The sequence below is a fragment of the Phaenicophaeus curvirostris genome, chromosome 17 (assembly GCF_032191515.1).
Source record: "Phaenicophaeus curvirostris isolate KB17595 chromosome 17, BPBGC_Pcur_1.0, whole genome shotgun sequence".
Lineage (NCBI taxonomy): Eukaryota > Metazoa > Chordata > Aves > Cuculiformes > Cuculidae > Phaenicophaeus > Phaenicophaeus curvirostris.
The window spans coordinates 12,842,694-12,855,198 of NC_091408.1; positions in this window are offsets into that span (position 1 = coordinate 12,842,694).

Sequence of the window (12,505 nt, forward strand, 5' to 3'; positions counted from 1 at the left end):
ACCTGATCTCCTTTACAAAAACAGAAAACTGGTTTTCTCTCAGCATGACATTTTCTAGCAGTGTAATTGCTCACTGAGGTCCCCCTTGCATCATAGAGAAAAAGATCACAATTTAACTTCTCAAGGAACAGAATAACTTTTTTGCATCCTGAAGCTATAAATGACTTAACTATGAAAATGAACTATTTTGCTGATAGCTTTTCTTGAAAAAATTTCCAAGCGCGCATATTTGAAAAGGAAGGAATCCTCCACAGTATCAGGATTGTTGAACCCCCTTTTGTTTTGGAGGATAGGTTTGAAATATTTCTTTTTCTCTAGCAAGTCAGAGCACTGGGATAGGCTTCTGAGACATAATCACAGAATCACAGAATCACTAGGTTGGAAAAGACCCACAGGATCATTGAGTCCAACCATTCCAATAATGAAAAGTAATAGCTGCAAATCTACTGAAACTCCTAAGTGTTTGTTACACACTCTTAGTTATCCATAATTGAATATGCAGTTAAGATTTTAGTCAATTTTTCTGGAAGTATTTCAGTTCATTTTCTTTACAAAATCTCTTGGGTTCATACTTCCATTATATTTGCTGCATACTTTCCTTATCCCTTTGATTTTCCAGTTAATGCTTAAGCTTATTTCCATGCAAAGGGCTGATGCTTAGGACGTAAACAAACTGCATCTTGGTTTTAATTGCCTACTTTTAGGTCCCAGTGAAAACTTTCATGTTGAAAATATTTGAGTTAATTTTCGGCATTAAATTTAGCAGGATTTTCCATATGAGTAAATATTTTTGCAATTACTTTTGTCCCAGAAGACTGAGATGAAACAAAATTTGAAGCCTAATATATTACTTTTTGCAGTGAATATAGATTTCACAGGAGAACACTGTTTTATTCATTCTTTTCCTTTAAACGGTAGTTAAAATGATGAGATTTGTTAGTCGGAATCTATCAAGACATAATTTATGAATTGATGATGTGATAGTACAAAAAAATTAAATCCGTACTTCCTTCGTGTTGATTATCCTTGATTTCCAGTAAAAACATAGTTTAGCTTCTGTAAATCTCACTACAGTTTTTCATTTGGATTGGGCAAAGAAACAACATAATTTTCTGACAAATTTTATTTTTCTTTTCCTTCTAATGAGCTAGAAAATGTAGTAGAATGGCTTTTGTTCCTATTCTTGCTTACATGCCTGTCGATTTTTCTTTCTGAAACATAAAGAATGGTTTGGAATGCTTTCGGCTCAATGAACTGCGTAGGCTCTTCAGGTGAAAAACATTACATATGTGATCTAAGTAATGAAGGTATTTGTATTTTAAAGTGAAAATAGCATTGAAAGAGGGAAGGACTAATTGTTCATGACTGCCCTGGCTTTAGCCTGGTTCAGTTTGACATCCAGCCAGAATTGAACTGAGACTGTTATTCTTGGAATACATGCAGGGATGCATGTTTGAAAGCACTGGAGTGAAAGGCTGTGGAATTCAAGCTTTTTTAAAATTGTTTTTAAAGTTCACATTGTTGACATAGATTATCCTGTAATTTGTCCAAGAGACAGAGACGCAAAATTATATGGAATTCATTCTGATGGCAGGTAAACTGGCATCAGCATGCCCTTTCACCATGCTGTAAAGGGGCCTTCCCAAGCTTTTGTTATTCTGACATCAGGAAAGGAGCATCATCTACTTTCTGCAGCCTTTTAGCTGAAGTGCCTTTTTCATGTTAACTCAAATGAAAACTATTCTGTACTTAACTGTTGTTGCTGTTTTGTTACCTGAAGCATTTGCCTGACAAAGAAAGTAAAAAAAAATCACTGAACTATCCCATAAGGCTTCCTGTCATTAGCCACTTGACAGCAGCACAGGTTCTTTTTAGATTAGCAGCTCCTGATGGCTGCTGTTAAAACTTTTGCTTTCCCTCAAAACTGTATTTCAATTACTTTTTTTTATTGTGAGAAGATGAAGGAGGTGTTCTGGAAGATGAATTAGAATAGTTTGTGTGGTTAGGATTGAAGTTCTTTTTTTTAGTCATATTCATTGTTTATAAAACATGGCTTTATCGGTGTTTTTATAATTTAGTATACTTCATGGAAGTTGAGAAAAGTTACCTAATAATTTTGCAGCTAAGAACACTCCCAAAGGCAAAATAATTCAACTGAGCTAAATAAACTTTGCAAAACCAGGATGTATTTATTCCCCATCAAGGTCATTCCTTGAAGTCTTCGCTTGGCATGAAGCAACAGCAAGTGAACAAGTGGTTGTGACACCCCTTTTTCATTCTGATTGCTGGCAGGGAACTGGCCCAAGGCCTGCAGCAGCGATTTGCCCCAGCGTGCAGGAGTACTTCTTAATTAACTGTGCTCTGCTCCTCTCTGACCTCGCTTTAGACTTCCCTAAACAGGCTCCATTATATGCCTTGTGTTTCTGGCAGACTTCCATCACACCTTCTTTGGGTTTTATTGAGATGAAAAGAACAACAGTCCAAGCAACTGGGCAGAAGAGACCTAATGAGAAATGTGAGTTATGATTCACTTTTATTGTTGAATGGAACAGAACTGTTCCCAGTTCTTCCATATGCTATCTTCTCATTTAAAAATCATACAAGTGAAACAAACGTATAGATGCAGTTAACTAGGAAGATGATTATGAAAAAAAAGCTACATCATAAAAACTTGATTGATGCAGCAGCCTAAATAGCACCTTCTTCTTCACTGGCTTTGGACTTAGTTGATTTGTAGGATTCAGTGAAGAGGATCCTCAGGTATAGTTGGAATGAGCTGCATTGGAATTGCTTGAGCTGTAGCTTGACTGTTATGCAGCCCTTTATGCAATAACTAGAGCTTTCTGCATTATTTCCTCAACAGCTAGCTCTGTGCAAACACATCTGTGTTGCTTCCAGAGCTGAGCTAATCCTGGAAATTTTGTAGCCGTGCTTACCAGGTATTTAAATCTGAGCTAGCTTACTCCTTATGGGAGCAAGCTGAATATTCTTCATGTCTGGTGCTAATAATCTGTAATCTAAATTGCCTGCAGACATTGCTTGTGAAAGGTGATAGCTCTAGTGGCTGATGTTTCTCATTGAGCTGAATCTTGTAGTCTTGTGCTTTCCATGAAACTAATGATAATTTTATCTGAACATACTCAGGTGTGCTTGATAGCACAGAGACAAAGAATTACTAACAACTGAATAAGTTTAGATACCCAAATCAGTAGCTAGCTTGAAAACGTCACCCCGGGCTTCACTAAGCTTATATTCTGAGGGGCTGCATCATGAGTCCTGCTTTCAGTTACAAATATAAGTAAGCTTTTTAGCTCTACCTACCAAGATTAGCAGTCACTCCAGGAGAATGAAAGGAGTTTCATTAGAATCAAATTAACTGTAAGTCCTCTATGGCATAATTACAGATCTTGCTCTCTTATATAGAGGTAAAGAGGAATGCCTATTGCTCTTTCTTTGTGCAGCAGTCAGGACGGCATAACAGCATCAATGCTGTGTGCCCATTCTGCCTAATAGCATAGGTTAGGAACTGTGTCTCCCCACTGGAGAGTGAACTAGAACAATTAACAGCTAATATTTTCTTCCACTGAGAAAATCACTTAAAATTTTCTGTTAGTTTTTCCAGACTAAAGAATGATTATTTAGGTTGTACTTGCCTCTTACACCAAAGAACATAAATTTTCAGTTCAATGGTCCATCTTCCTATTGCTGAAATAAATAAATTAAGCATCAACAACCAAAAAGAGCAGAGCATTTACTATGTAAGTCAGTAAGAAGGAAACAGCATCCCAAGCCCGTGAAGGTTAGACTCGCCCATAAGGTGATGCATTTGATGTGCTATGCAGTCTGGAACCTTACTCATTATTTTGTGATTTTCCACAACCTACACAGGCCTATTACCTAGACATAACGCTAACATTTGGATTTTAGGAGCAGACCTTTCCATTTTCAGTTACAGATCTTTACATGTGATTCTCTCTTAGCTTTCTCCAGATTTCAGAGATGCCTGTTACCTGCCACAATATAGAAATCAGAATAGCAGATGATTGGCAAGAGATGTGAATCTTCTTGTAAAATGTGAGTTACAGATAGTAAAGATGTATAACACATGCACAAGCTACTAACATTATTATAGAGAAAATAAAAGATGATATTTGGATTGTGACATTAAATCAACACTTAGAAGAGGGAATAACCACAGTATCTGACATTTTGGCTGCTTCATATTAAAAAAATACCATTTTCTAATTTCTAATAATTTCAATGTCAGTCACAGATAAAATTCTTAAAATATGTCTTTCTCCAAAGAATATACATAGGTGGCAAACCTCTTGCTAGGGTTGCCATCAGTTATCCAGTCTTATTAAAATATTTTTAAGTTATGAAAAACTGAAATTAACCTGAGTTGCAAAAATAAAGTAATAATTAGCCAACAATTGTCCAGTGCTGTTTTGCAATATATTCTCTTTTTAAAAGGGTGGTAGTAAGTGTTCAGTGAGAAAAGAGATATGAATTGAAGCAAAGAAAATGTCAGATCATCTGAAGAAACTGATGCTGGAGTGAACCAGCATGATGAGGTATTGTATTTAAAGTCAGTGGAAAGAATTTGAATCTGTATTGGGTAAAAGACTCATCTATTCTGCTTTGGTTTAGCACTGACTGAGAAGCCTTTATGCACCATTTCCTGAGCAGAGAGGTAGATTCAAAACTGGCTGCAAGGAAGATGTTCTATCCAGGTACACTGACAAAAGGCAGAAAATGTAATTTGCACATCCAAATCTTGGTTTAGAAAAATGTGCCTTCTTGATAGAAGATACTACTGCTCCCACAGTACACACTCATTTCTCCAGTCCTCAGAAATACTGCTTTTTAGAGATTCCAAAATCAGAACAAGTATAAAGGCTACCTAGGATATATTTCACCAACTGTGAAGTTATGCAAAGCTGCTAAGAATGCGCTTATGTTGAAGTAAGGGATAATACTGTCCTGTGGGATTACACATTCTTTTAATCTAAACACACTTAATACTTTCCTGCATTGGTTCTGTTACTGGCAAATATTTAATACATTTGTATTAGTTAGGCTACATATGAAAGGATGAAGTCAACTTTCTTCCTGTACTTAATGCACAGTTTTGTACGATGCACAGAGTTTCTTAATGCTCAATAGAAGCCTGGGGCAAAACTTTGGTCCCAACTCCCCATAAAGTCCACAAATTCATTTTTCCCTTTTAAGTGAAGAAAAAAACCCAAACCCAAACCAAAAACAAACAGGAGAACTGTAAAGAGGAAGAAGACCAGGAAACAGTTTGAAATGCTATTTTGATATGATTTTCTCTATTTTCTACCTCACAAACAGATCTTATCACTTCCGTTATATGTTCATTGTTTTTTCCTATGGATGTTGGTCTGGAAAAAAATGCAGTCATGTAATTACAAACTGATAGATAACTATTACCAACAACACAGTTGTCATTGTATCTCACAGACGACATGTAATTATTTTCTAGGATATTTAAATTTTCTCTTGATGTGAAGCATAAATGAAACAATTTCCAACTGTCTCAGTGTTGAGAGAGTATAAAAATGACTTTTAAAAGATGAATTTCATGACTGAAACTGTATTAAGAGAAACTGGGGTGCAAAAGCATTGCAACAACCCACAAACCCCTCTCCACTTATTACTTCACTCAAAGTTGTCTATAGCATCAGGAGAAATATTAAATATATACCTAGGATTCTAGAAACCAAATTATTTCCAGCTAACTTGACATTATCTTTTTGAAAAGTGATTTTTTAGTAGTACAGAAGAAATCCTGCTCTTTTGCCACAAATAAAAGCATGCTTTGGAAAATCATTAACCCTTTCTGTTACCCACAATCTAACTGAAGCCATTAATAAGCAGCCCTCAGAATTCTGGCAGATGAACTTTGAGCAAAGAAACTTATCTTTCTCAAGCTATCTTAATAATCACGTTCTTCTTTCCTTATCTTTTTTTGTCCATAAAGATTTCATTTCAATTAACATTTCACTAAACTTGTCATTGCCTTTTTGAAAGACACGTTCAATTCAATTACAAATTAGGTTTGCTTTCGTCCAGATTTTTCTAGGCTGTTTATTAATGAGTAGAAGTTGACAGAGGATACTACTACTACGATATTCTTTAGTTAGTAACACTCACATTTTCTGCATGTCACGTTTAATCTTGCCATTTGGTAATGTCCTATTTTGAGTACCTGTAATTGCAATAGGAATCATCAAAATTAGAACTACGAAGTTCTCTGGCATCTCGTGTTTTAAAGGAGAGGTCAGCAAATTATTCTAATGCATAAACATGAGACTGAGTTGTGAAGAAGCATGAGACAGGAACGAAGTGTGTGTCATGATCAAAAGATTAGTCAAGTCTTGGGTAAGGCAGTGGATGAGAGAGAAAATAGGTGTATATTGAGAAGTGACTTACAATAGCATTGAAAAACAAGGTAAAAATGTTCAGTGACAGAGTCTGGAATCAAGACTAGTCCTTAAAAACAAGTGAACACAGTAGGTCATGGTTTTTTGCTGGTGCAAAGACAAAGGAGATATTATCTTCATGTCTAGGATAAACAGAAAAAGATAAAAAGGAAGCAAATGGCAGCAAAGACAATTAATTGTCCCTAGAGGCTATTTGACACTATACATAGTGTCCATCATTAGAGACCAACAAGAACTGTAGTGAGATTTACAGAAGCTAAACTTTGTTTTTACTGGAAATCAAGGATAATCAACATGAAGGAAGTACGGACAAACATCTGTCATGAATAACCTTTGTCCTACTTTGCAGAAGGTAGATGGATTAATCAACTTCTTTTACCTCTATAATTTTAATATAAAGAAAAATCCTTGAAATTAAGTGAGAAAAGATGTCAGGAAAGAGTTTATCCAAAAGATGTGTTGAATTAATTGGGAAAATAACAGAAAGAGAACCATTCATTTTTGGCTTACTTTTTTTTTTTATTTAATAACCAGCTACCATCTCTCCAGACTGATCTAGAACACTGAAGCAAACGATTAGTATATTCCTTTTCAAAATAAAATAGTTTCCCCATAGGCTTCCTTAAAAATTCAGCATATTCAAACTGCTAAAGCTTTCCCTTTCAGTTTGTACCATAAGTGTCTGAAGCCATATGTTTACTACAGTGCAGGTTTCAATATTAGGAGAGTTAGCTGGTAGAGTTTAGCAGAGATTCACTGTGTGTACTAGCACCTGTGTTGGATTTTTTTGGTAAATGAGTGTAAGTAGAGTTATTAACAACAAATACACCAGTTCTCTGAAATAAGAAAGTGTTTGAGAAAGGATGCTCAGATTTTATTCAGCAGGAGGAGTACTAGTAATGCCATCTAGTGACCATCCTGTGATAGTAGAAACTCAACCAGGCTCTAAAAATTACTTAATATGAATAAAATATTTATTTTTTTCCTTTTATAATGGATGAGCTATCTTAAAATAGTGCCATATGAATAAACCCCTCTAGCTCAACAGCAAAATGCTCAAGTTGTCATAGTGTCTCTGTGTATGAGACATGACTGAATCAGTTCTACTGAATTCAACCGTAATAATACAATCATACTTGCGGATTTCAGTTACCCCCAAGAACAGTGCCCCAGCATACGCAGTGGTAATATTCAGTGTGGCGGTACCCTGCAGGCTTATGCTTGGTGGAAGGTGTAATTTTGGCTCTTGTCCTCAAATACAAGTCTAAATTCTTTTTCTGCAGGATGTATGAAAACCTGCTTCAAGTACCTAATGTATTGTGTGAAGTAAAAGAAAGGGATGTTAAGCTCTACAGGACTATCTCGCAGCGAAATTGATGAGCACCAGTTGAGAGATGGGCCCAGGCACTGAGGAAAAAGATGAGAAAATAAACAGGCTACACTATTCCTGTAAGAAATGAGTCACTGAGCATGACCTAGTATGGGTCACAGCTCCTTGGCTACATGATTCTTTCATACAAAATGATACGCAGGTACTGGAGTTTTATTGTTGCTTATCAAAACATCTAAATTTGCAAAAAGAACTAGATTCGACTCTTGATGAAAGAATGGCTTTGTAAGACTGAGGGTAAATTAATTATTAATAGTTAAATAATCAGAATATTAATAATTAAATAGTAAATACAACTTTAAATGCATGTTTTCCTAAGCTCAGTGAAAAATGATTGCTAAATGTGCACCAAATTAAAGCACTGCAGAGATAACTGCCACGTCAGGCATTCCGCCTGTGTAATCAGTGGAGATGGTGCCATCAAATCCTTGAACTTCTTCAACCTCTAAATCTCTCTGTGCTGCCAGCCCCACGTAGCTGTGGTTTGTAGCACAAAGTGATTTTATTTGGAGAATGCTGTACTGCAGGACCTAAGTGAGGGAAATAACCTTGATATTCTGCTGAAGGGAGAGAGAGAGGATTTGATTTTGCTTCCAAGGGATGGCAGGAAGTGCATCATCTACAACTACCTGAAAGGAGGTTGTGGAGAGGAGGGTGCTGGGCTCTTCTCCCAAGTGACAGGGGACAGGACAAGAGGGAATGACCTCAAGCTCCACCAGGGGAGGTTTAGGCTGGACATCAGGAAAAAATTTTTCACGGAAAGGGTCATTGGGCACTGGCAGAGGCTGCCCAGGGAGGGGGTTGATTCACCTTCCCTGGAGGTGTTTAAAGGACGGGTGGATGAGGTGCTGAGGGACGTGGGCTAGTGTTTGATAGGAATGGTTGGACTCAATGATCCAGCGGGTCCTTTCCAACCTGGTGATTCTGTGATTCTATGATTCTATTTTCCCTAAACTAATTTGAAGCACAGGAGGCAGAAGATTCATTTCTGTAGGATAGGCAGTGTCACCCTGTGCAGGTCTGAGCTCTTACACTCACGTTACAGTGCCTGGGAAAGATGTAAGCTTAGCTCTGAGAGCATCATATTTATCTTAACACAGCACTGTGACTGAACAGCTGCAACGCTTACTATTCCCCATTCTGGTGCTATGTTGAATGCTGCTTGTTCGTTGCTCAGGGACCAAACTGTGTGACAAAGACCTGCCCAAGAGTTGGGGTTGTTCAGCCTGGAGAAGAGAAGGCTCCAAGGAAACCTTAGAGCGACCTTCTAGTACCTGAAGGGGCTACAAAAAAGCTAGGGAGGGACTGTTTACAAAGGCTTGTGGTGATAGGGCGAGGGGCAATGGGTATAAACTGGAGAGGGGCAGATTTAGACTAGACATAGGGAGGAATTTCTTCATGATGAGGGTGGTGAGGCCCTGGCCCAGGTTGCCCAGGGAAGCTGTGGCTGCCCCATCCCTGGAGGTGTTCAAGGCCAGGTTGGATGGGCCTTGGGCAGCCTGATCCAGTGGGAGGTGTCCCTGCCCATGGCAGGGGGTTGGAAGCAGATGATTTTTAAGGTCCCTTCCAACCCAAACTATTCTATGACTCTATGATTCTATGATTCTATGAAAGTTCTGTTTTAAAATACACATTCAAGGGTAGATGTTACCTGCTTTAATAGAGCGGTCCAGTACTCTAGCGAATGAGAACACAAAATACACTGTTTCACAAAAGCATCATGATTATTTGTAAGCTATTCACTCACACATACTCGCTTCTTTTTTTCCTGTGTGTAACACCCAATACAAAGAGCTCTTGGTACCTTAATTCTAGATGCTATATTAATGCAAATAAAAATCAAATACACTTCTGAGCAATATTCCTAAATAGTCTCTTAGTGAATATTTTGAGACCATGACTATGGAGCCATTTTTTTTTCTTTTTAACAGCCCAGCAAGCACAAATAGAACAGTTGAACAAAGAGGCAGCAAATAGGTATCAGCAACTCCAGCTTAAAAGACGTTTTGTGTATGGTGAACCCATGTCCAGCTACCCCTATTTTTCAGCTAGTATTTCTGGTCAGATCGTAGTCAACATGAAATCCGTTCAGTTTAAATTTAGACTTATCTTACTTCCACAGTTTCCTTGACTTCTTAACTTGTTGAAATTTTGATTTAGAGAGCAGTCCAAGAACTCAATATCAACAGTTGCTCAGAAAATGCCTCTGTCTCCACTACAGAAAAGCATCGTAGCTTACACACCTTCATTCTTCATTACTATGCAGTTAGACAATTTATATACCACTTCATTCATTAGCATATAAATTGCCACCAATATACTGCATTCCCAAAGCAAAAATAAACCAATGTGAGGAAAGGAAAAGCTACCACAAAATGCCTAGTAGTTTTGTATCTATAGCTGCTTCTGTGAATTATAACCCAATAGATTCAAACTGCTACACTTCCCTTCGTTATGCAGAAATGCTGCTGTGATCATTTCCTCACTACTGCCAATGCCTTACGTTTTGAAATATCAAAATATTTTCTGAAATGGAACCGTTATTTCCTGTTTGGAAAGCAAGCAAACATTTTTGTAAAAGTATTCTAAATAAAAATTTAATATCAGGTGGTTGTTATTATTTGTGTTATAATGTCACTCAAGCTCCAAACTATGGCAGTAGAACTAATGCTCCAGCAAAGTGATACGACCCTGCCTGTGAATGCAAGGCTGCTTTTTTAATATGAGTCTGCAAACTCTCTGCTTACATGTGACATAAGAGAGTATGTTGTCAGTAGGGATGTCAATATTCCTTATGAAAATACGGATTGACACCTATAATTTGTGTCAGTTTGGTAAGCAAATGAAACAAGTTTTCTACTAGCAAAATACTAATTTTGCAAGTAAATCTGTGTTTAGAAAAAGGTTTTTGATGTCTAGTTTGGGACATTAATAGATAAATTTATTTGAGTCCTCCTGCAGAGGCTCAAGAGGATGTTGTCTCATCAGGTCATCCTGCAGAAGAGAAAGTGACCCCATTTCAACCATTGCAATGTATGGTTGATAGTCTTAGCTTAACCCACATCTGAAGACAGATTGGAAATGGGGTGCTAGTAGTCCCCACTAGTAGTCGTGTCTTGAATATGAAGTGAGGTGTACAGGAAGGGGCAGTAATGTGTAAATCACTGCAGCCAATTTACAGAGACTTTCAGTTGTGTCACACAACCTGTGCTCCACTTGGGGCATAAATCCTAAGTTCAGATCAGAATTGGGGACATCAGAATTTCCAGCCAGTACCTGAAGTCCCCCTGGGGCCTGTTGCAGCTTTTGTGACGTTCCAATGAAGCCAGAATCACAGAGAAGTTATCTCTAAGTGTAATGAGAGGAATTTATTAATATTGGACCTTGAGAAACAGGAGATATGAACAGTAAGAGCACACCTATCAGAATTACAGTGTTTACATGCAAAGAAAATTTTCTTCTTTTCTTTCCTTCGGAAAAGAATTGTAAATTGCATAGCATGTAGGAAGAAATAGCTTGATATGAAGCTGTAAGATGCAGTCGACAGCAGTAAATTTTAGTACAGAAAATGGATTTATTTTAGCAATTGCCTTTCAAATCCTTGTTTTATTTCAAACTGTATTCCTGCTTTGTGTCTGTGAATGCTGTTAAGCCTACTTGCCTTTCTGATGGAGGGCCTTATCAATTTAATCCCTTTAGGCAACATCACCAGCCAGCTGCTTTTCCATCATATGGTGGAGATTTGATGTATTTTTTTACAACCTGAGAATGAACCCTGAATTTCTGGGTCAATGGCAGGATATCAGTTGGCCACAATGAAAATCCACACATGCTACAACAATTTTTTTTTTAATTGATATGATGCTGTCTTGATTAGAGAACACATTTCAGGATCACATACATCTATTAAATATCTCGATGCTTCAAAACAATTGATATTTGATTTTCTAAAGCTGTGCATTGGGGTAAGTGCCCCATCAATAAATTTAACCCAAGTTGAGTCAGTAGAAATATATTCAGTTCTGCTTATTCTCTTGCCTAAGTATTCAGCATAACATAGAATCTCTCCGACACACGCAGGAGTTTAATACTGTCATTTTTTATGTGGATTATTAGAAATTTCAGGATACTGATTTTTTTCATTCTCAATGGAGCATATTAATATATTAAAATCTGTCAATATCCATTCTATGGAATTAATTTTGTGTATTTACGATTAAATTTGTTAATGTTCTCAGAGTTTGATTACCTTTGGGGTTTTCCCTTTTTTTTGCCATGCAGTACCAGACATGATCGAGTGGTAGTTCTTAGTCACTCAGAACTAGTATGAAGCACTAAGGAAGTGGTAGAATCTTGCAGTTAATAGAATATTCACTAATTATTAGTTTTCTTAGGAGCTGAATATTCTATAAGTACTGATGTATGAGATCTCATGCAAAATTATAAAATGCTCAAAAAAATCACAGTGAAACTATTAATACAATTGCTATTGAATTTAGGCAAATAAAATTCAGACATAAAGTGCTTCAAATTAAAAGTCATTACTTTTGCTACACCAAGGAAGTCTGATGATCTTAGGCATTTTACTAAGAGAAGATTTCTGTAAAGCTTTTATCTAGCTCTAAAAGTTTCTTAAGCTTGTGAAGAA